This window comes from Periplaneta americana, chromosome 6 (genome assembly GCF_040183065.1).
Source record: "Periplaneta americana isolate PAMFEO1 chromosome 6, P.americana_PAMFEO1_priV1, whole genome shotgun sequence".
Classification (NCBI taxonomy): Eukaryota; Metazoa; Arthropoda; class Insecta; order Blattodea; family Blattidae; genus Periplaneta; species Periplaneta americana.
In genome coordinates, this window is record NC_091122.1 from 82832744 (window position 1) to 82858530 (window position 25787).

The 25787-nt window shown below is 33.5% G+C and overlaps 1 long non-coding RNA gene across 6 annotated transcripts in view; it reads left to right on the plus strand.

Annotated features, from left to right (window-relative positions):
• Positions 1 to 25787, plus strand: part of LOC138701464 (uncharacterized) — a 1004334-nt gene that overhangs the window by 790079 nt on the left and 188468 nt on the right. For 5 of the 6 annotated variants that reach the window (XR_011332589.1, XR_011332590.1, XR_011332591.1 and 2 more), the window contains one exon: positions 23757 to 24004. The exons of the other annotated variant lie outside the window; for it this stretch is intronic. This is a non-coding gene — a long non-coding RNA (uncharacterized lncRNA). The remainder of the gene's footprint in view (positions 1 to 23756; positions 24005 to 25787) is intronic. 6 annotated transcript variants of the gene reach the window in all.

Sequence of the window (25787 nt, forward strand, 5' to 3'; positions counted from 1 at the left end):
TGTCCTGCCATAATTTTTGTTTAGTGTCAATGATTTTGAATCATTGTATTGGTAGACATTCACAAGTCGAGGGTTTAAAATAACGGAACTACAATCAATGTTTCATTCCTAACAAAATTCTTAACAGGCAATACGTTTATTTCAAATGAACTATACCATCATGTTTTGTAGTTACTAATTATATTATATACAAGACTGTTCGAAATGAGTTACGATTTTTTGTGACCAAGTAGAAGAACGAATTATCGATTGGTGTAAAAACCTAAAAAGGTAAATTTTTGTAGTTACTTTAGTTCCACACTAAGCCCTCGAAGTAACAAACTCTATTCGCGTGGCTATAACTGAATGGACACAATACTGGACATACATATCGTCATTGTTCCTGCAATAACTCCTATTTGTAAAATATGAAAATTTTCAGTAGGAAGAAAATACACATTTATTCTCCTAGGGCAGTAGTGCATAGAAGATTGTGAATTCTTACATTTTCGAAAGAAAGAAATATAATTACATATAAGAGATTTTATTATTTGTTGTATCACTATTTAAGTTATTTAATAGAACAAAAATCTGAAAATCGATGAACATGTCACATAGGAGTTATTGCCGGAATAACGACGATATATTAAAAAGGGGCAGATCTATGTAGGCTATATTTTGATTTCTAACTTTAGACCTAGCCTCGATTAGAAAATATTGCAGCTGCTTGATTAATTTTGATTATTCAATTAGGACGGCAAGGCCTCATATAGGCCTATATATATATATCTTGAGTTGAGGGAAGGAAAATTCAGAAAATTGTGCGCTATGCTACAAACGAACACGTTCTAGTGCCGAGGTCAAGAAAACCTGACCTTTATCTCCATGCCGTCATAGCGCCTTCACGCATTGCAAAGAGGATTAAAATCAACAAACAAATGTTGGAGACGTTGACCATTCTACATTGCATGATTTTGTCTTTAGGATATTCTGTAATTTTATCGTCTAGTATTTTCAGTCTATAAGTACCTTTTTAATTACACTGATGTACGTCAATTTTTGTTGACGGCAAAGGAACAAATTATCTTTATTAATTTGAGGGTACTGAATCCATAAATCACATCCATTTTTTACTATCACGCCAGTTTTTTTCTCAAATGACAAATGTATTTTTCCTGTTGCGGATTCGTGTGAGAAAGGCCTTCGTTAATCGAAAATGTAAAAACGATTCAACTTATCCTGCTACATTTGCTGTTTTACAACAACAAAGCGAAGGACAAATATATCAGACTTTGTATTCAAAGGATATCATGCATATTTCTGGGTTCAATTAGGCAACCAGGACAAATGCTGGGCACCAAAGAAAGTATGTCAGTCATGTTGAAAATATCAGGCAGAGTGGAATATGGGAGAGAGAAAAAGCTTCACTTTTGGAGTTCCAATGGTGTGGTGCGAACTGCGAGATCACATGGAAGGCTGCTATTTTTGTATGGTTGATGTATCAGGCTTAACAGAAAGTGAAAACAGTCCCTTGAATATCCTAACCTACGGCCAGCTGTAAGAACCATACTACACAGCAATCAACCAATCACATTCCTATTCCTACATTCACCACATTTGAAAGTGAGATGAATCTAGTATAACTTACCTGCAACATCAGACAGTGATGATTGTGATGAAGAAAGAACACTGGCAAAGGAAAGAGTGGCCTACCATAGTTGAGTTTCGCGTTGGTGATGAGAATATCCAGCATGAGCCTCTTATTGATCCCAAGAAGATATTATTACCCCCATTCATATAAAATTAGGCCTTATGAAGCAGTATGTGAAGGCTCTGGATAAAGACGATACTTGCTTCAACTGTATCTGCTCTAAATTTCATACATTTACACATGAGAAGTTGAAAACTGGAACATTTGATGGACGACAAATAAGATAAAATAAAAAATTCTTGAAAACCATGAACACCTTGAAGAGAGATGCTTGATATGCTTTTTCTGATGTAAGAAACTTTCTTGGCAACTTCAGGACAGACTATGAGGCTTTAATTGAAACTCTGTTGACAACATATCAGAGATGTGAAATAAACATGAGTGTCAATATGCATTTCTTGCACAGCCACATAAATGTTTTTTTCCTCAAGGCTTGGTGCAGTATACAGGGTCAGCGTTTCCACCAAGATATAAAGACTATAGAAGGAATATATCAAGGCAGGTGGAACATTAATATGGAAGCTGACTATTGCTGGTGCTTGAAGCGTGACATTCCTGTTTTCAATCACTGCAGAAGATCAAAGAAGCGACAGTTTTCTAGTAATTGAGATACTTAAAGGTTCTAGCCACTCTGTGTATTGTGCAAATTAATATCCAACAGTCACTAATAACTTTTTTGCCCGAAGAAAACTTAGTATACATTAGCATGCGGTTGAAACTCTTGAAAAGAAGGCAACATTGTAATTGCAGTCTGTGAAAAATTATGAAGTGATAGGCAATTTCTGACTGCATATTTGATATCAGCGATCTCAAATTACATAAAATCAGCCAAAACATCCAAGTCAGCAGAAAAAAAAAGTTTCATATGTAGGAGAGTGTTATTAATTAGTCTATTTATTTAGGAAGCTTACAATGCTTTTGATATCCTTGTGAGCCCTGACTGAACATTTCTTTGTCTTTAAATTTTTGTTTCTACTTCGTATGTAACCGTTATGATTCACGTGTTTTTGCCGCAACAGAACACTGCGAAATATTATTTATGCTACTGCCTTGCTCTTACTTTATTTCTATCGCATGATTTGCATTATTAGTATTAACTGCTTTGAATTAATAATGGTAATAATAATAATAATAATAATAATAATAATAACAATATTTTATATGTTAAGGAACATGAAATTACTTAGATTCTTAAAAACCAGTCCACTGCTGTGGAGCAACGCTTGACCGTGAAGCGAGCGGGTCCGGGTTCCAATCCTGGTTGGAACAAGTTACCTGGTTGAGGTTATTCCGGGTTTTCCCTCAATCCATTAAGGGAAAATGCTTGGTAATTTTCGGCGCTGGACCCTGGACTCATTTCGCCGGCATTATCACCTTCATTTCACTCAGACGTTAGATAAACTTAGCAGTTGATAAAGTATCGTAAAATAACCAATGAAAAAACAGGCATGTAAGTTGCGTAGCTCCTAAATATGTTGTTTACGGTATAAGGTAGACGATTAAAAAAATTAAAGATAAAGGGAAGTAACATGGCTTGTTCGTTATCAAAAATAGCCTACATAAATTTACACTCTTCCGTGGTGAATCAAACCTACATTCTCTGGATTTGTAGATAGAAATGTAGTAGAGCACAAAAATGTCAAATTTCTCAACGCCAAGGGTGGAGGAATTTCCTATAGAAGAAGGTAATGGTACAAGATTTTTTAAGCAAAAGGGGTAATCTGGTTGCGTTAATTTAGATCGTTGCCAGTTATATGAAATTTTACAGCAAAGGTTCAAGTTGTTTACTTAGTTTGAATAGAACAGAAACCAACACTTCACATGAATAATTTACGCCGTAAGTAAATTTTTTAGCTTAAAAAATACAGAACCTCACTCATAAATATGAAGTGCGAACACCTTACATACGCACACATGCAGATACATCTTGTTTTTACAACATTTAATCTTGCAATTCGTATTTCAGGTTTGATACTGCCACTGCATCTGGTAGAGGGGAAAAAGTATAAACGGTACATAGAAGAGTAACAGGCAGTGAAAGAGTGAGCGCTAGGGAGAGGGAGAAAAGGGTGAAGGGAGAGCAGTTCTAGGCCAAATTCAAAGAATGGGGATGAGAGAATACTATATCGCCTAGAATAACCCGTGCGCCTTCTGTCTGAAGCTTAAAATAAAATAAGTACGTACTGCTTTGGCACCACGTGAAATGTACGCACTTTAACTTGTTATTCTCCAACCTATTCACAAGTCTGGTTTCACATACAGTATGTACCTGTAGTTTATAGTAACGTCCAGTTCTGTTCACTTGTAATAGGTCTATGTTAAGTTCAATATTTGATTTCGTAATAGCCTTAATAACAAATATATATTTATACAAATTTATTTAAAAAGAATTAAGATATTAAGGACTTTGAATAACTAAGACACTTAAAACTATCATCTTAAATAACTCCTAGACCATTACTGATATTGACTAGCTGTTTCCGCTAGATTTAAGGGCCTATAAGAGTTTATAAATCTAGAATGAATATTAATCAGAAAAAGAGTATTTTCTTGCTCTCCATAAATACGGGCAATATTCACAGCTTTATTCATAAGGATGATATTTTTCATAGTCATTTCATTATCTTTAAATTATTACCAGCCATTTGTAAGGAGAGACTGTCATCTTCCAGGATTAGGTCTTACATACCTCTAAGTCTAAATTTAATAATAATAATAATAATAATAATAATAATAATAATACTTACTTACAAATGGCTTTTAAGGAACCCGGAGGTTCATTGCCGCCCTCATATAAACCCGCCAATGGTCCTTAACCTGTGCAAGATTAATTCAGTCTCTATCATCATATCCCACCTCCCTCAAATCGATTTTAATATCATCCTCCCATCTACGACTCGGCCTTCCCAAAGGTCTTTTTCCCTAGTCTCCCAAATAACATTCTATATGCATTTCTGGATTCGCCCATACGTACTTCATGCCCTGCCCATCTCAAACGTCTGGATTTAATGTTCCTAATTATATCAGGTGAAGAATACAATGCGTGCAGTTCTGCGTTATGTAATTTTCTTGATTCTCCCGTAACTTCTTCCCGTTTAGCCCCAAATATTTTCCTAAGAACCTTATTCTCAAACGCCCTTAATCTCTGTTTCTCTCTCAAAGTGAGAGTCCAAGTTTCATAGTCATACAAAAAAAACCGGTAATATAATTGTTTCATAAATTCCAACTTTCAGATTTTTTGAGAGCAGACTAGATGACAAAAGCTTCTCAACCGAATAATAACACGCAATTCCCATAATTACTCTGTGTTTAATTTCCTCCCTAGTGTTATTTGTATTTGATACTGTTGCTCCAAGATATTTGAATTTTTCCACCTCTTCGAAAGATAAATCTCAAATTTTTATATTTCCATTTCGTAGAATATTCTGGTCACAAGACATAATCATATACTTCGTCTTTTCGGGGTTTACTTCCAAACCTATCGCTTTACTTGCTTCAAGTAAAATTTCCGTGTTTTCACTATTAATAATAATAATAATAATAATAATAATAATAATAATAATAATAATAATAATAATGATAATAATAATAATATAATAATAATAATAATAATAATAATAACAATAAGAATGTTTTACTAGGTTATTTAACGATGCTGTATCAACTACGAGGTTATTTTAGTGTCGATGGAATTGGTGATAGTGAGATGATATTTGGCGAGATGAGGCAGAGGATCCGCCATAAATTAACTGACATTTGCCTTCCATTGGGGAAAAGCTCGGAAAAACTCAACCAGGTAATGAGCGCAAGCAGGGAATCGAACCCGCGCCCGAGCGCAACTCCGGATCGGCAGGCAAGCGTCTAAGCCGACTGAGCTACACCGGTAGAAATAATAATAATAATAATAATAATAATAATAATAATAATGTTAATAACAATAATTATGATGAATGTGATGATGATGCTAGACGTACCGTTACTATTTAAATAAGGCCACACGTATTTGCACTAAAATGTTTAGTCAACTGTCCGTACACAGGTTTGAATCTCAAAAGCGACACCAATAAGTTATCACTCATGAGGCATCTCAGCCAGGAAATAATTATGTAGTGTGGCCAGTTCCTTTCCCCCTCTGTGGAATACATCGCTGACTAGCTATACATATTAAATTAATCAGACTTCAAATATATACAAACAATTGTTCTTCCTCTGTCACATATTGTCAAGTGAGATGTAGGTTACTGCCTGATAACACATAGATGTACATATCAGTCAGAACCTCAATCAGAACTACACTAAAATGTAATGTTCATATGAAGGGTCCAGTTCCATAGTGGGCCAAGCGCCATTTATTAGAAACGGAGAAAGCAAGGATTAAAGTTAAGTGAATACCATAATTTAATGAAGATTGACATATCATTTAGTTGTAATGTGTATATTTATATTACTTGCTATATGTTTCCATTGAATTATGGCATTAACGTCATTTTAACCCTTGTTTTCTACGGTTTTAGTAAATGGCGCTTGGCCCACTATGGTTCTGAACCCTTCATATATTGGAAACTCCACGACACTCTGCATACACATCATCTTATAAGTCGTATAAATTTATATAAGCCTATAATGTTAAATTGTAGTCTGTAGACTATAAAGTTATATGTAGTCTCACTCAATGTTGTATTGCACTTTACGTTTCATATTAACACGTCATTTGTTTGCATTTCTCAACTTCAATAATTCATTAAACGTATCACTGTTAATTCAATCTAATAATTTAAACATTTGATTTTAACTTACTGACAGAAAAATTACACGTAGAAGAGCGATAGAGTTTTCAGTAGTCTCGGGTTCAGTTTCAGGCACAGTAGGCATTAAGTTGAAGTTCCATAAGAACTTGGTATAGGCCTATATTCCTTTCCTTAAATTTGTTTTGTGCTATTTTAAGAGATACCTGCATTTGAGCTGTACTAGCTACTCGTATATTACCAGAAAAAGTAATCCAAATTTTTTCTCTATTTGAAGCAGCAAAATTCAAGGCTCAAACACAGCCGGCACAGATGCAGTTTTTGGCAATAAACTGTATGTTATTTAGTAAATTAGTGTTCTCTATATTTTAATGTTGAATGCAACTGTTATCTTGCGTCATATTAAACATGTTTTTTTTTCCTTGGCTTTAGTCGTAACATTTTTAGAAGATAGGCCTATTCATAAATGTGTTTTTGTTTTCCGGCTTGTGGACTTATCTCCATACCAGAGGATCTAGCTATGTGTTTCTTCTCTCTCGCGATGGACTTGCTATTCAACCACACTACTTGTAAGTGTCCTGTAATGCTTGTGACCTTGAGTAACGAATAGGTTTAAATAGTAATAATAATAATAATAATAATAATAATAATAATAATAATAATAATAATAATAATAATAATAATAAAGGATGAAGAACTTGTTTCGATTTCTCAGCTGGTAAAATAGTAGCGGTCATTCTGCTACAGTTACACATCGTAATCCTGCTCGAAAGTGGAAAGTGGCCTTAGCACACTTTGCGCTAAGCGAGATGAGGCGGGAAGCATGCCGGGCAAAACACGCATCACTTCCCGAGATGTGGAGCACGAACTGCACGGATGGAAAGAAAGGAACGAATACACATTTCAAATATTAATAAGTAAATGCAAGATTGACAATTCTGTGTTTAAATTTACTATACTGATTTTTATTTAGGAATAATTACCGGTACTTTAGTTGCACATAATTTTATATTAATTTTACAAGTTTTTATTAATTATGTTTATATCTGTTTTTATTTGTATTTATTATTGCTATTTTACACTTAATATTTATTTTGGTCACTTATTTATTATTTATATTTATATTATCACTTATTCATATTTATTTCACTTTTTTTCTTATTTGTTACGTTCATATTTTATTGATTCCTTTAATCCTTTATTTGTATTTGAACATCATATTGACTTATTTCCTCTTTTGCCTCCTAATTTCTACCTGTTTGTGTCACTTATTATATAAGATGATCACTCTTTTATGTATTGGTTTTTATTTAATTCATAATATTATTCATATTTATTAGTTATGTATTATTTTCATTCTTATAATCAGTATTATTATTATTATTATTATTATTATTATTATTATTATTATTATTATTATTTTAGTAGTAGAGTAGTAGCAGCAGTAGTAGTAGTAGTAGTAGTAGTAGTAGCAGTAGTAGTGGTAATGGCAGTAACAGCGTTAGTGTTTATTTGTGTATTTATTTTTACAATAATAACTTTGGGTTATAATTTGTCATACTTATTTTTTCTTACTTCCTTATTTTATTTTATAATTTTAATGTTTCTTTTTCACTTTGTATTGAATTGTTTTGTTTAAAGAACTATTTGATATCATTCTTATTTTATTCACTAATGTTCTAATCGTTATATTATACTCCATGCAATTTTTTTGTTTGTCTTTCCGACCGATGTTAATGTATTTATTTATCTATTCACAAAATCGCTGCACCACAAGTACTGTAAGACATTACAACGAGAAAATTGTTGTGAGACGAATATGTTTCTTCGTTTGTCTGCATAAATAAAACATGTAGTATATTGTTCTCCGACCATGAGATTAGCCATGAAAGGAATGTGCTTACTATTGCGTCATCTATTGGAGCGAAGTTGATAGATAATATTACCGTTATAACGTCAGTTTAAAAAACATGCGCTCTCCTGCATATTTGATTTCCTATATGGAGGGATTAAAAGACCAGGAGATTAACAGTGATGTAATTTTGTAACTAGGGTAGTATATGTGTATCAGTGTTATCGTTTGTGCTGTGAGAGTTAGCCAATGGAGATGCGCGTACCCACGTGTGTGATCTTATGACATCAACATTCATTCACAGCATTACCCCGCTGCATCTCATTCCCCTGAGAATTTCTCGTGGTTGGAGTACACTAGTAGTAGGTTCACTATCTCACTGTTGCCTGGTCACGGAAGTTCTAACGTATCGTACCTCCATATGATATTTTGTAGTCTACCTCTGATTGAGGTTCTAGCTGATATGCACATCTATTATCACGCAGAACATCTCACTTGACGATATGTATGAGAGGAAGAACAATTGGTGGTATAAATGTGAAGTCAGATTAGTGTAATATGTAGCTAATCGGCAATGGAGGGGTAAAGGAACCGGCTACCTTACCCCATTATTTCCTGGCTTAATTGCCTCATGTGTGATGCCTTATTAGTGATACTTATGAGGTTCCAACTTGTCTTCGGAGAGTTGACTAAACAACAACAATTAAGTAGGCCTACGGAAAGTTTGGCAAAGACAAACAATATTTAATTAACTCTCCTGTTACCAAGGTTTTTCACACCTTACTACTACCAAGGGAGGTAATATAATTACCCCAATCAAAATCATACATCAATATTCATTCAGCATTTCGAATATAAACAATTTATGTATTATTGATTATAGGCTTACAAAAAATGTAAAATTATAAAATAACCATCCCATTTTTAAAAACACAGTTGTTTCAAAAGTTCTGTTTCATATTGTTGTAAACGTACACCAAAATTAATGAACTTTTGATATGTTACTGGTGACACTATAAGATAACATAAAGTAAATTCAAATTTGCCTTTCTTCCATTTCAAGATAAACTTCTTAATGCTACATAATTTAAAGTTACACAACACAGAACTACACGCATTGTATTCTTCACCTGACATAATTAGGAACATTAAATCCAGATGTTTGAGATGGGCAGGGCATGTAGCACATATGGGCGAATCCAAAAATGCATATAGAGTGTTAGTTGGGAGGCCGGAGAAAAAAAGATCTTTGGGGAGGCCGAGACGTAGATGGGAAGATAATATTAAAATGGATTTGAGGGGAGGTGGGATATGATAGAGAATGGATTAATCTTGCTCAGGATAGGGACCAATGGCGGGCTTATTTGTGGGCGGCAATGAACCTCCGGGTTCCTTAAAAGCCAGTAAGAAAGTAAGTAAGTAATGCTACATAATTTTGACATGGTGGGAAACACATTTACAAGCAGTGAATGTCACAGTACTATAAGATAAATTGGAAATCATTTCAGTTAGTTACTGAAAATTAAATATTAGATTACCATAGGCTACATACAACCATGAGCAACTCAATAACATTTATTTATAATAAAAAAAAATAAAATAAAAATTAATTTCTAAAAATATGGAAATTATAAATCGCCACCAGCGTAGCTCAGTTAAAGCGCTTGCCTGCCCACCCGGAGTTGTGCTCGGGCGTGGATTCGATTCCCGCTTGGTTCAGTTTTCCCCAGCCGTAAACAAATGTCAGATAATTTATGGCGAATCCTCGGCCTCATCTCGCCAAATGCCATTTCGCTATCACCAATCCCATCGACACTAACTAGTCGATACAGTGTCGTTAAATAACCAAGTAAAAAACTAATAAATCTAATTTTAGTTATTTGTTGAAATTCAATTATTGTATTCGAACACCACCTATACTACAATGAGCATTTCGAAAGAAGGCTAAACCAACTGATCATTATTTGCAACAAAATCACTTTCAGAATAAAACCTTAACACACAGAAATAAAAAATTGCGAATAAAACATCGTGATAGTATAAATAACAATATAAAAATTGTTATAAATAACACAAAATAAAATAATTTGGAATGAGACAAACATAGACATGAAGAAAATTAAGCTACAGATTGAATTTTATATCCTGGAATTGTCATGACACAGAGTACCAAGGGGATAACAAGAACACCCCACATAAATACTGTGAATTACATCTTAAATTAGAGTAATTATTTAACTTACGTTATCGTTAATTCAAACTGTTAGTAGACATATAACGGACAAATAGGTACATGGAATTTAAAAAAGAAATATGGAGAAAAATAAAAATAATATTGAAAAATCGTTCGTGGGGTAATCGCATTACCCTTCTTCGTAGCAGGAGGATTAAATTCTTTATTTTTTGCAATTAGATAATGAGCTTCTTTTATCGACAGTTAAAAATATATGTTATATATATTGATTTATTGATTTATTTATTTATTTATCTATCTATCTATATTTATTTATTTATTTATTTATTTACAGTTGTGTGTAGGAAGAAATTATAGTTTAAGCTAGACATCACTTGGAGATTATGACTGTTTTTTCTAATCCCGATTAGAATGTAAAACTCTAATGTTATATAAATTAAATAATGCATTGCCGCAAAATAGACTTACCGTCACGATAAGAACACGTAGAAAGCGTGTCTCATAATATTAAAATAGTGTAGGATTGAAAATACCGTAGAAAAGAAAACGTTGAGTGTAAACCAAAGGGGTGTTTGATATAATTCTCATAGAAAGTTAAGTTATTCACATTTCATTATTGTGTAACAATGTGGATAAAAAAATGATCATCATTATCATCGTCCTTATTAACCAACAAGACTTAAGCATTTAGGCTCTCTTCGAATTTCATTAAAATTAGAAATAATTTGTGGATTTTGTTTTGAGTTCTTCAGCATTTCTGTACCCCTCCGGTACAATCAGTGCCCTCAACATCGTTTCCCTGATATTTATGTTTTATTGGTTTGTTTGAGTGAGAATAAATGTGTCAGGTTTACAATTTAGTAATAACTTACTGAATACTGCAATCAGTAATAATTTATTTTACTACTTCAAGGATTGGAATTTACTTTGTGGCTTACAGCATTATTTCAATTAATCTATTACTGTATTATAATATAATATAATTATAAAATGTGATAATACAGACCAATATCTCTAACCATTTATTTCATATTCGGAATGAAAACAGAGTTAGTTGGTTTGTAACTTGAAATATTATTACAATCAGTGATGGAGGATTACAGAAAATGTTTACAATTCATTTCCGTATAAATACAAGATCGCACCCACATCCAATTCCATAAGAAGCCACATTAAAGAGAAAAGTAGGTTAATATTCTTGCCTTAATTTTTACAATTTTCCATATTTCATTCTTATATCAATACAATGGAATACAGTCGTCCTCTGTGGTCGTTAGAACTGAGGTTCGCAGGTTCGAGAGCGATAGATTTGAAGGACGATAGAAATGCTTAGAATGAATTCCTTCTTAAGAGAGGTGAAGCTGGGAGGTCCCGTTTGCAGACTTACAATATGAAAAAAGACCAGTTTCTAAATTAAAATGGTCTGGTTAAAATTTTGCGCAGTTTGTAGTAGAAATCAACATCGGAAAGTAGCGTAATGAGTTCGAATGAGTGGTTTAATCACGCATGTGTAATTTATATCCCAAACATCCGTCGCCAAAATCCATTCCAAAACATCCCAATACACTATTACTGTTTTCTCGTATGTTTCATACTATGTTCATTCTCGTTTTCTTCCACTCCTAGAAATGCCAAGTTCTTTTTCCTCTTCTCCTCCTATGTTCCTTCTCGTTTTCTTCTACTCCAAGAAATGCCAAGTTCTTTCTCCTCTTCTCCTTCTATGTTCCTTCTCGTTTTCTTCTACACCGAGAAATACCAAGTTCTTTCTCCTCTTCTCCTCCCATGTTCCTCCTCGTTTTCTTCTACTCCTAGAAATACTAAGTTCTCTCTCTCTTCTCCTCCTATATTCCTTCTCGTTTTCTTCTACTCCTAGAAATACCAAGTTCTCTCTCCTCTTCTCCTCCTATGTTCCTTCTCGTTTTCTTCCACTCCTAGAAATACCAAGTTCTCTCTCCTCTTCTCCTCCTATGTTCCTTCTCGTTTTCTTCCACTCCTAGAAATATCAAGTTCTCTCTCCTCTTCTCCTCCTATATTCCTTCTCGTTTTCTTCTACTCCTAGAAATACCAAGTTCTCTCTCCTCTTCTCCTCCTATGTTCCTTCTCGTTTTCTTCCACTCCTAGAAATACCAAGTTCTCTCTCCTCTTCTCCTCCTATGTTTCTTCTCGTTTTCTTCCACTCCTAGAAATACCAAGTTATCTCTCCTCTTCTCCTCCTATGTTCCTTCTCGTTTTCTTCCACTCCTAGAAATATCAAGTTCTTTCTCCTCTTCTCCTCCTATGTTCCTTCTCATTTTCTTCTACTCCTAGAAATACCAAGTTCTCTCTCCTCTTCTCCTCCTATGTTCCTTGTCGTTTTCTTCTACTCCTAGAAATACCAAGTTCTTTCTCCTCTTCTCCTCCCATGTTTCTTCTCGTTTTCTTCCACTCCTAGAAATGCCAAGTTCTTTCTCCTCGCCTCCTCCTATGTTCCTTCTCGTTTTCTTCCACTCCTAGAAATACCAAGTTCTTTCTCCACTTCTCTTGTGTTCCTTCTCGCTTTCTTCCACTCCTGAAAATACCGAGTTCTTTTTCCTCTTCTCCTCCTATGTTCCTTCTCGTTTTCTTCCACTCCTAGAAATACCAAGTTCTTTCTCCTCTACTCCTCCTCTAAGTGTTCTCATTTGCTTTTCAAACTTTAATTTTCGTGTTGAGTTTCTTTCATCTTCTTCCACAACTCTGCTATGTTTTCCTTCATTGCTACTCAATCTTGTTTTATTTCAATAACCTCCATTTCATTCCGGCTTCGTTCACTTGTTACAGAGGTCAATGTCTTTGCTACGCTACTTTCCTCAGACTTGCACAAATTAACCTCCACAATGGGCTGCTTACTTAAGACTCCATTCAATAATTGTTTTTTTTTTTTTTTTTGCTAGTCGGCGATGTATGCAATGGCTACCCCATTAACTCTTGACTTAGTTGCCTCATGAGCTGTGCCTTGTTGGTGCTATTTTTTTGGCTTAGTTCCCTCATGAGTGGTGTCTTGTTGGTGCTATTTGTGAAGTTCAAACCAGTCTTCCGGCATTGATTAAACAATAAAGGTTGATATTCTAGAATTTTTTTAAAATTGATATTATACGATCATTCAAAAGTCACGTCAAATTTTGAAGCGATAAAAGTATTGTAAAATTGAGACAGTTAGAAACAAAAACGTCATTGTGTTAGACAAGCAGTGGTATTTGGTTTCTACACTTTTCTGTTATTCAACTAATACCATCCTTTCTTCAACGTGAAACACAGCATTTTGCAGATTTTTTTTGGAATATTCCCAACTTATTGCGACATAGCATCTTTCAATTGCTGCAGGGTTGTTCAGTGTGACACGAAAACACGTTCTTTAAGGTAACTCCACAATAAAAATTTGGTCGGATTGAAATCCGGAGATCGTTGTGGCTGTACTGTTAGAAAGGCCTACTAATGACACGATCGTCTAAGACAGCGTTTCTCAAACTTTATTATCCACGGAACTCTTTTAAACTCAAAATAAAACTGTGGAACCCAGCGGAATATTAGTTGTGTGTTTTTGTGTGTGTATGTATATGTATATTACAGACAATATTAAATTACTAAATGTATTTTTACCACGAACATTACACAATTTTATTGACGTCACATATACATATTTAAAAATTATAAATAATGTTGTTGATTGTAATAGCTTTCTTTGATAACACTGGGTACTCTCTTCTCAGGCTATGCCTAAAGTCCATCAGAGGGAGATTCATAAACTGAAATTGCAGGGGTGAATCAGACGTCAATTCCAGTATTGCTTCGTATTCTTCAGATGCGAGGGAAGAAGATATTTATTTGATGTCAAATGGATTTTTGGCCCACAAGTTTTGAGAATTGTTTTCACTTTCCTGTTCTGGAAAATATTGCTCTACAGTGTGGCGCATATCCTCCAAATGCTATACAAATTCTTCATTGATTTCATTAAGTTCTAGGAGAGTTTCTTTGTTCTCCTCAAGGAAATCTTTCAAAGCAGGGAAGCTCTCAAATTCACGACCGGCTAGACTTCTCATCCAGAACTGCAATTTTCTCTTGAAAGCCCTGATTTTATTTGCTGCAGTGAATATATGAGCGTTTTTCTCCTGCAATGACACATTTACTTCCTTCATTTTGACAAAAATGTCAGATAAATAGGCAAGTCTCAAGAGCCATTGTTTGTCACTCAAACAATCGTCCTACTAGAAATGGTGATCAATGAAGAAACTCATCACCTCAGTTCTAAGTTCGAAGAGTCTACTTAAAGTTTTTCCGCGAGGAAGCCATCTCACGTCTGTATGGAGAAGTAGAGATTTATGAAGGCTTCCCATGTCCTCACAAATGATTTTGAAGAGTCTTGAATTTAGTGGTCTAGACTTGATAAACTTAACGATTTTTACTGCATCATTAAGAACATTTTTGATGTGGCCAAAGCTTGACGGACCAAAATACAATGACTGCTTTTGCAATTTTTTGCAACTGACTTTATGCGCGATACTACACCAGTTGTTTTCCCAACCATTGCCTTTGCAGACATGTACACAATTGTCCCAGGGTATATGATTTTCTTCCAAGTAGTCACTAACAAGTCCGAAAATTTCAGATCCTGTTGCATTAGCTGGCAGCTGTTACATTATAGCGTCAAAACAACTCTGCGAAATATCCTTCATAGAATTTTCAATAGCATCTTCATAATGGTAATGGACAAACACTAGTACAACTGCCAGATCTGCTACATCACCTGACTCGTCTAACTGCAGTGCAAATGGACATGATCTGACCCGACGGTTTAATTCTTCCTTGACCGAAACTGCCATGTCTTGAATGAGACGAGCTACTGTGTCATTTGAAAGCGGCATGGAAGATAATTATTTAGCCTCCTTCTCATTGACTTAACCATGTCAATCGCGCCGGGTTTTATTAATTTTTCGGCTACTGCGTGGGACTCACTTGCTTGAGCCACTCTGTAGCTTACAATGAAAGATGCCTCTGTTGCTTTTTTATTTGTACTATAAGATGTCTGAGCCAAGAACTGTTGTGAATTTAGTAACTCACGACGTTTTCTATCAAAGAAATAAATGTTTTTGTCATGAAACTGAGGATATTTGTTTCAATATGGCGACTTAATTTTGAAGGTACCATCGAACTATTAAGTAAAATTCTGCCACATATTACACACTGAGGGCAATTTTCAGCATCCATGAAATCCAAGGCTAAGTAGCTCTCATTATGTTTACGTTTTTTAATTACAGATTAATGTTGTATTTTGAATGTTGGCTCCTTCACATTTTCAGATGATGAGCAGCTATTTTGTAAACTTGGTGTTTCCATTTCGCCTTCATCACACCCACATACTTGTTTAGAGATATTTGAAGTTGTAGTGGCACACTTGGATGTTGATTGTTTTAATGATCCTGTTTTAAGCCACCGGTCCACTATTCGGTGTCACTCTGTATTAAAAAAGTAGAGTTAGGATCGGTATCACTCTGTATTAAAAATAGCATGACGTTGCTCGCAAAGATCGATCTTGTCCTCTATTTACACAATTTTGAAGAAGGGATGATAAACTCGCATAATTTTTCTTTAAAACATTTGACCTTTTCTTCTGATATTATTAAATAAACTTTGAGACACAAAAATTATCATAACTCACCTTGAATTTCAAAATAATGGTCTTATTTCTCTAGAGTTTCCTGTGCTTTCTTGAAGGAACGTCAAAACAACTCTGCGAAATATCCTTCACAGAACTTTCAATTAATTACATATACAATTTACACCTGTGCATTGTTGTTGGAAAATGTGTTAGCTGCAGACACTTAAATTACTTCAAACGCACCTATTATTATTTCAACAATGTACATTAATGATCGGATTGGCGTAAACGGTACCCATTTTTGTTCAGATAATTGCCAATAGACTGGCTGAATAAACAATTATAATTCTGTTCTTATTATTTTTCATGTTTTTATAACATTATATTTTAGACATTAAGAAGTAAATAATTTCACATCAGGAATTGGCGGAACCCCTAAGAGTTGCTTAAGGAACCTCGGGGTTCCGGGGAACACTTTGAGAAACGCTGGTCTAAGATCATTTTAATTAATTGTTTTGTGGAGTAGGGTAAACATTGGTAATTTCGTGATAATTTCATGAAAACTAATTTAAAATGCAAATGTGAAAATATATCCTTATTCCGATTTTTTCATCTAAAAGACGATAACTTGCTGTACAAATCTGGAGACATAAAAGATTGGATACGTTCTTGAATATGTGCCAAAAACCACTTTTACAACTTAAGCTGAAAGGTTGGTTATTTCGTGATAACCTTGGTAATTTCGTGATATTGCATTGATAATTTCGTGAGAGGTAGAAGAATTGTGGAAAAATTCATTAAAGTCAAATGAAATTCTCATTTATTGTTACAAGACTTCAAACATAGTAAATCCGTCTAATATTTATAGCAAGAAAACATAGAAATACATATCAACACATAATAAGAATGAAATCAAAGCAAAAATTGAAATTCAAAAGGGATCTTCTTTGCCCTGAAAGGGTGAACACTTTTATTACGGACTTTACTATATCCTATATTACTAGGGTAACTCCAAAAGTAATGCATAACGTTTGTTTAAAAATTATATTTTTATCCTACAACTTTGCTATTTTCACAGAATGTAGATGCATCCTTAAGAAACAAAATGTCACTTTTCCACATAATCCCCGTCCCTTTCAACTGCTTTACGTAATCTAGGAACGAGGACCTGTAGACCAGCACGGTAAAAGTCTGGACCAACACGTCTGAGCCACTCTTTAGCAGCGTGCACAAGGGAGTCATCTTCTAACCTCGTTCCGCGAAGGGATCCTTCAGTTTACCAAAGAGATGGCAATCGCACGGTGCCAGTTCAGGACTGTAAGGCGGGTGTTTCAGTGTTGTCTATCCGAATTTTCTGATCTGGTCTGTGGTCTTGTGACTGACATATGGCTGTGCGTTGTCGTGCAATAGCAGAACATCCTGCTTCTCCCGATGTCGTCGAACACGACTCAGTCGAACTAGAAGTTCCTTGAGATTTGCAACATACCCGTCAGAATTAATGGTGGTTCCGTGTGGCATGATGTCCACAAGCAAGAGTCCTTCTGAATCGAAAAACACAGTAGCCATAACGTTTCCTGCCGAATGTGTACTTTTGAATTTCCATTTCTTTAGTGAATTTGCATGATGCCACTACATTGTCTGCCTCTGTCTCCGGTCCAAAATGGTGGAGCCATGTTCCATCTTCTGTCACAATTCTTGCAAGTAAGTCATCTAGCGCTTACCATTGACACTTAGCATGATAACAATTCAAACAGAAGCTACACTGAACCCATTGCGTCTCTGTTTTCTTTTTTGTTATCACATCTTGTCTTCAGATTTCTAAAATTCCTATTGTAGTACAATTTTTAAAATAGTATAAAATGTAACACTTAATGCTCAACAAAATTTCGCCTCAAACAGCTAAGATTTCTATCAGTAAATCTAAGCCTATATGGCGACTACATATGTATCTAAAATTCCAAAAATATTTCCTAAACTTTCATAAAGATACAATAAATCTTTGTACCAAATATCATATGCTTACCTTTAGTAATAAGCCTGTAATGTAATTACAAACATCCACAAAATTTGTACGCCTGAGAAGTCGATGCAAACTTGCTCTCTCCAAACATAAAAGGTCACTGAAGCAACTACAATAGTCACACAAAGCTTAGCTGTACGTTTCTGGAAACTGGACAACATATGCAATCCCTTGGCGGAAATTTGGGTCTCGTAACACCATTGGTTAGGTCACAAAAGAGCAAAGAAACAGTATCACGAAATAACCACTGCCACGAAATTACCAATGTTTACCCTATAGATGTAGGGCGGTGTGCCATATTGCATGACGATTATATTTTCCTCAGTCAGTTTTACGAATAAGGTTTTCAAAATTTTCTAAAATGAAAGTATTCACTATGTAATTGTAACTACCAGAATTACTTTAACATTCAATCTAAGTATATCACATATTAATCACAGAATACTACAGCATTTGTAATATTGATCTACAAATACAAATACGAACATATTTACTACATTAACTTGACAATTACGTATCAAGTATACCACAGACAGGATTTAAGTTATAGTGGAGTAATCTTTTCTTTGAAAACACACAGATTTATTTCTTACTAGCCTATATTAAATTTTTTCACATTAGTCCACAAAATAAAAATGCTTCTTATTTTATTTAATACACACATTTTATTATTGAATATTATTACTATTAACAAATAAAGCTTTTAATAGAAAAAAGGAGCATCTACTGCGGATTTCTGGAAAAAGAACTAAGGAAGAAACTAGTGAAGTGCTTTGTGTGGAGTGTATTATTGTATGGGGCAGAAACATGGACATTACGACGAAATGAAGAGAAACGAATAGAAGCATTTGAAATGTTGATATGGAGAAGGATGGAACGTGTAAAGTGGACAGAGAGAATAAGAAATTAATTTGTTTTGAAAAGAGTGGATGAAGAAATAATGATGCTGAAACTGATCAGAAAGAGAAATAGGAATTGGTTGGGTCACTGGCAGGGAATAAACTGCCTATTGAAGGATGCACTGGAAGGAATGCTAAACGGAATTTTTTTAGTTGTTTTATCTCTATTCTTTTAGGCTTACATAATTTATGACTTACATTATCGTAGATATATATATTTTTAAATTACTTATGTTCGTTTCGTATAATTTTTCCTGTTAAGAATTTCAAACACACAGATATACCTAAGTGTATAAAGTATCGTGACGCTGTAAAAGGTCTCTTTCTACAGTTTAACGGGGTTCGTGTTTCCAATATCTGTCATATCGAGAAAGACGTTACACGGATGTCGTCCCTTTCTCAAAAACTACTGGACGGATTTAATTCATTTTCAGTATCTGTGAGTAAAGTAAATGGTTTACATCGTCGCTCAAAAGATGAAGAGACGTAAGCGACAAAAGTCACTTTTGCAGGAGAGCATTTTAAAGAAATTCGTGTTTAAATGAATAGGTACAGACCATATAAATAAATAAATTGATATCTAAAAGTTAATACACTGATTCAAAGCATTTATAGTTGCTCTTGATGAAGACTATCCGTAGACGCAAAAATTATAATTTATACCAAGAAGGCTGTAATTGGAGATATGTATATTTGAAAGATTTCATTCACGATAGCGAGGCGCTTACGTTATACAAATTATTATTATTATTATTATTATTATTATTATTATTATTATTATTATTATTATTATTATTATTATTATTATTATACGTATAATGACCATCTATAGAACGTATTATTTGAATTTTATTGTCTTTTTATTAGTTTATTTGTGATTTTTTCTATTTTTAATTTTTATTTTATAAATACTATATTATTATGAAAAATCACTAAAATAAACTTAAATAAATATAGGATATCTTAGCGTTATATTTTCGCGTAGTACAGTAAAAACAGAAGCTGCTGTTAAAAACAATGTCCACCCTTAAAAAAACTAAATTTGAAACACTTGGGAGGGGGGGGACTTTTTCTGAGAGACCTATGGACTTTCCACCAATATGGTATTACACTTTTTTGTTCCATACAACATGAACCATTCGCTCTGAAAATCTGCAGGATTATTTCAGTTCCACTCTGTATAAAGAATAATTTAAATGATATAAGAAAAAACTTATTTCAGAGACTGGAGAGGAATAAAGACGGCTATATAATTTCTTTCACGAAATGTATCATTAGAAATCATTCCTCGCTAAAAAAAAAATAGAAGATACATTAAAACCAGTAATGACATAATGAGCGATCGAGTAGAAAGGAAACACTTTTTAGTAAATAGTTAGATGCTTGACACTGTCACATATATTTCATACGTATTTTATAAGGATTTGCAAAAATTATTATTGTTATTATTATTATTATTATTATTATTATTATTATTATTATTACTCGTATTAAACCTATAAACCATACAGACTGTTTTTTGGTTGAACGTTCTCATTTCAGAATTGTTTCATTTTTCCAGAATTTATCTCAAATACGAAGCAATATAATCTTCTAGGAAAATTAGTTAAGGAGTACTGAAGAAAAATGCTGATACCGAAAAAGACTTAGTAATAACTAGTTGGTCTAATCTTTGTCGTTGTTGTTATTGTTGATGATGACGATGGTGATGATGCTTTTGATGATGATGATGGTGATGATGCTGATGATGATGATGGTGATGATGCTGCTGCTGCTGATGATGATGATGATGATGATGGTGATGATGAAAAAGAAGATATTATTTGTAAATTACGACTTCAAACCAGTAGCCCGATCAGTGACGCTATGTAGAACTCAAGTTTTAAACGTTTATAGTTTATACACACGTTATATAATGAACATTTCGTGTATAGTACAATATGTAACATTTGAAACAAATGCTGCTTGCAATAATGAACAAAATGGAATCTGTGGGAGTAAAGGGCACTCGATTTTGCAGCGTAGACAAAAATATTACAGCAACAGCGTAACACTGTCGAACGACTATCACATTTTTAAACGCGAAGGGATGCTGAGGCAGATGAAATGATACCCCACAATGTAACCTAGTTAAAACGTTTGAATCCGGTTTTACAAATTTGTTACCCAACTCTATTAAACAGGTTGGTGTCTACGTTGACCGTTGCTGAAGGTTAAGAATGGGATCTTTTTTTCAAATCAAGTTTCACTCTTAACCCTTCTAAAAACAAGTGGAATTTAGAACAATATGCTGTATAATTCCGTTACTAGCCTGATTCGCAGATATAATATGTTCACAAGTATGGGGTAAGATTTTGAATTCTACTTATCAGTTTGTATTTTTCTTTTTTCAACTTTATTAAGTGCGTAGGTACCTACGTATAGATGTGTGTGTGTCTTACTTCATGGAAATATAATATATTATGATTCTTAAACATGCATAATCTGTGAAACAGTAATTTCAAACATTAAATTCATTTCGTTACTATTTTGTAATATGTTAATATTTTTGCGCTTTTAATTTCTTTTTTCGTTTAATTTAACTGCTTGTGTATTTGTGACCTGGTGGAGGATGATATTTATATGTGTTTATAATATACTAACTATTATTATAAAGAGAGAGTGTTTGTGTATTTGTATGAGGCAATCTCAGGAAACTATTTAATAGATTTGAATAATCCTTTCATCATTGGAAAGTGTAGTTCCTTTAGATGGACGTAGACTTTTTGTCATTACAGAAGCTCATGAGTGAATCGAGGACTAAGCACAAATGCGTATAAGGTAGGACTAAACAAAACTTTACGCACAGAAAACTTTATGTACTGTACTGTCGAAACTAATAATTAGTAATATGTACTGTAGTTAAATTTAGTGATATTAGAAGGTACAGTACTGAAATTTGATATCTGATTTGCGTTGCGTTTTTTATGGAAGAAAGAAAGTCAGAGATGGAATAATTTTACAAATATACATGCGGGACATATTAAGTATTAATTATTCAGTAACATAACAGTACATATTTTTATTGCTTAATTACATATTTGGGTGAGCTACGGTAATGTATACTCAATAGGTAAGAGTTCTATGTAGTGCACAATACTCCATATTGAATAATTAACAAACCAATATCTTTAGCATGACTTGGGGCTTGTAGGCCATCTCAAACCCCGAACTCCTCCCCTCTGAGCGCGAAATCTTATATACTCGGTCAGTCATAGCCGAATGTTACAATAAAAACAATTAACAGCATAGGTATCTCAGTCATAACGTCATTCAATACCAGGTGGAAGTATGCATTAATTATATAATTGAAATACGACTATTTGGTCTAGGAAGCATCCGTTTTTGTTGCAAGAATAATTCGTTTAATATGTTTGTAAATTAGTCTTGAATACGTTGCGCTGCTGGAAAAGTTTTTCTTCCTGATATACAAGAGCCCCCACAACCAATTAAAAACTTATACTTATAGTACTACATCCGTTATCAACATACGTTTTAAATAATATAGGGTAGTACAACACCATATTTCAAATAGTATCGTTTGGTGACAAAGCCTTCTTCCAGGTGAGAGTAACTCCAGAAACTATTTCATAGTAATAACATTCATAGTTCTAAATACAACTTTGAAAATAATTCAGGAGCAAAGGATTTATAACTGATAAATTAATTATTTGCTAAAAATAACAAAGCTGTATTTGGAAATATAACAGATTTAAGTCAATGATATTTATTTATAACGAGTGCAGCGAAACGCACGGGTATGGCTAGTATGTAAATAAAGAAGAAGTTATGTAACAGTAATCGGCGCTATTTAAGAGAAGAAAGCTTTTTTTTTTACTTATGGGGACCTACAAAATGGTATTGACAAAACTACAAGAATGATGTATTGATACTAAAAAGTGATTTGAACGCCAGAGTTGGAAACAAACGTGTGAAAGATATTGTAGGCGTAAATGGAAAAGCACACTATAAAAATGGTAAGAAGCTAATAGAATGACTCGGGAATGAAAGTCCATCATAGGCTTATAATTGAAAATAACAACATAGCCCCTTATGTTAAACATATAAGAGTTTACAGAGAGACTGATTTGAATACGGACTACTATGTACTCATTTACGTATAAATTATCATTACTCCATAAATGGTATAAAACTGCTCAAATGAGAAAATGTGGAGATGTATTCAGAATTTCTTCTGATAGAGTAAACATGCAATTCTTTTTATATATCTGATGATTTTTATGGAAATATTTTAATAGTGTATAGTTATATATTTATTCAATTTGGCAAACATTAAAATCGGAATAAATAAAAGTTACTGGATAATCAATTGACTCCTTTAAGCAAATTTTAATTATCCGCTTTTGAAATGGTGAGTGGAGAAATAATTGTACATTTCGTTGTTTCTCCCCAACTGACTAGGCTATACCATATTCAGATGACAGATTGAACCAAACATACATAAACTAATCGCACAATATTTGTAGGAAAGTAAGAGTGAAATCTGTGTTATATAAAGAAGAAATATGTTTATCTCACTTTAACGCTGGTCTAAATACTTTACTTGAGTCCATTTCTTCAATATAGGACATTTTCTAATCTTAATTGAACAATCAGCGTTATGAATTAATACTTTTAATTTATCACAAGATTTTAATTAAATTATTGTGACTGTAGTAAAAACATAGTTTTTCTCTCACCAGATTCATGTACGTAGAAGAAAACAGCTCGGCTGTGAGAGGTGAAGATGCAATGCTTGAAGATACAGGAGAAGAAACCCGCTTCATCAAGAGAAATAGTACTGTTATAAAGTGAAAAGTGAATACTTTTACAAGATGTGTACCGTGAAAGATATCAGCGCTGTCACAAAAAAATACGAGTATTGGAATAAATGGTTGGCTTTCGGAAGAACTCGCCGCTTCTACAAGACAACCTTACATTGCTGAGCGAGGTAAGATTAAAATCATACCTATAACATGATGCTTTTAAGTTTTGCTTAAAACATCTGTGCGGAATCGAATCGGAGCTCAAGCAGGTGTCGAATTCTTGAATCAGATCTTATGAAATATATGGATGTGTAAGTGACTTTGCAACAAGTTTTTCAGAATTCCTCTGTTTCCCTTGTTACTCATAACGTCTGTAACTTCTTACCATTAGTCAATCATTGCCATTGAATAGCCTATGTAGCTGAAAAGATATGATAAATAAATAATTTTTATACAATTATTAGTTTATATTTTAGTAATCTCAGGCTCTGAATAATTCTTAATATTCCTCTATTTATACATCATCTGAGGTTTCTCTTTTTATAAACGATAAGTGTTAGTTTTCCAGTGGTTATCAGTTACGGTACCAACATTTACCAGAAATAACTGATAATAATTTGATGTAAATCACTTACTTTCAGAGATCTGACGATTCTAATATTTTAAAAATTGAACTGATAACTTGCTATGTTTTACCTGACTAATTTCACTGATGCTTAATATTGATCATATTATGATTTTCCTGCCTTCGAATATTATCGAATTAAAAACTATTAATATTAATAAAATATTATAATATGGAAATAATAATTACATGAAACATTTGTAAAGTCATATTAATTTCAAAGGCATTCATTGAATATAGAATGGAAGATTTCATTAAACAAATTTAAAACGAGTATTTTGTGGAAAACTTTAAACTCTTATTCAAGAATTTTGATAAGTGAAACCAAACAATTCAAATTTACATTTACTTCTGTTTTAAGATTAACTTAAATTCGTCTGTGTGTGTAAAATACAGTGGTAGAGCGCCTGACCGGAGAACAGGAAGTCGCAGGTTCGATTCCCGCTCGAGGTTGTGAAATTTTTCTTTCATACCATGGCATGATTGTGACTATAATAGTATTTAAATTCATTAATATGTCACATCAACGGACGTGTATACGTCACCAAACATCGTAAGATGAAGATTAATTTTCTATACATAAAATAAACACATTATACATATTTTCAGCGTTAAGAACAGGAACACTAATTTTTGTCAGTTGTTCATTATATTATATAGGCTATTACACAATACGTTATTTTGCATTAAACGTGATCAGGTCAATTATCAGAAAAATAATTCTTCCATTTTTTTAAATTGACAACAGTTTAATAGATTATTTACGAAAAATAACTTTAATTTAAAATAGTTGAATGATGCAAAGTTCTATGCCGAATGTTTTCTTGCCACTTGTTGACGTATTGACCACGAGAGAAACAGTGTTCCTTGTTGAGCTACCTTTCAATTACTCAGTCTGCACTCCGCGGAACCACGTGTAGAATGAGGACTCGTAGAGCCCACCATGAGCTTCTAATATTTATAAATCTAACAATACATGACAAAATAATTGTTACAATAATTAAAGTATTCAGTGAAAATAAACAGGTTGCGTAAGTTATGTAGGGTTCACATTTTATCCTGTGTTAGGAACTTGCCGTCGACATTCAGTTTTTATTTACTGTAGGCCTACATGATTACCATTCGGAAAGACTCTACAAAATGGCATCATGCATGTAAGATCCAAGACAAAGCGATGTAAAGAAATAATTGTATTGTTTCTACTTCCCATATTGTACATGACAAGATTGGATTAAAATGTGTATTACGATGATAATACAAACTTTCTCATAAATTTTACGCGTTTCGCAACAGTACAGCTCTTTTCAGATGTTGTGAACGATATTAGTTTTTATAGTTTATTT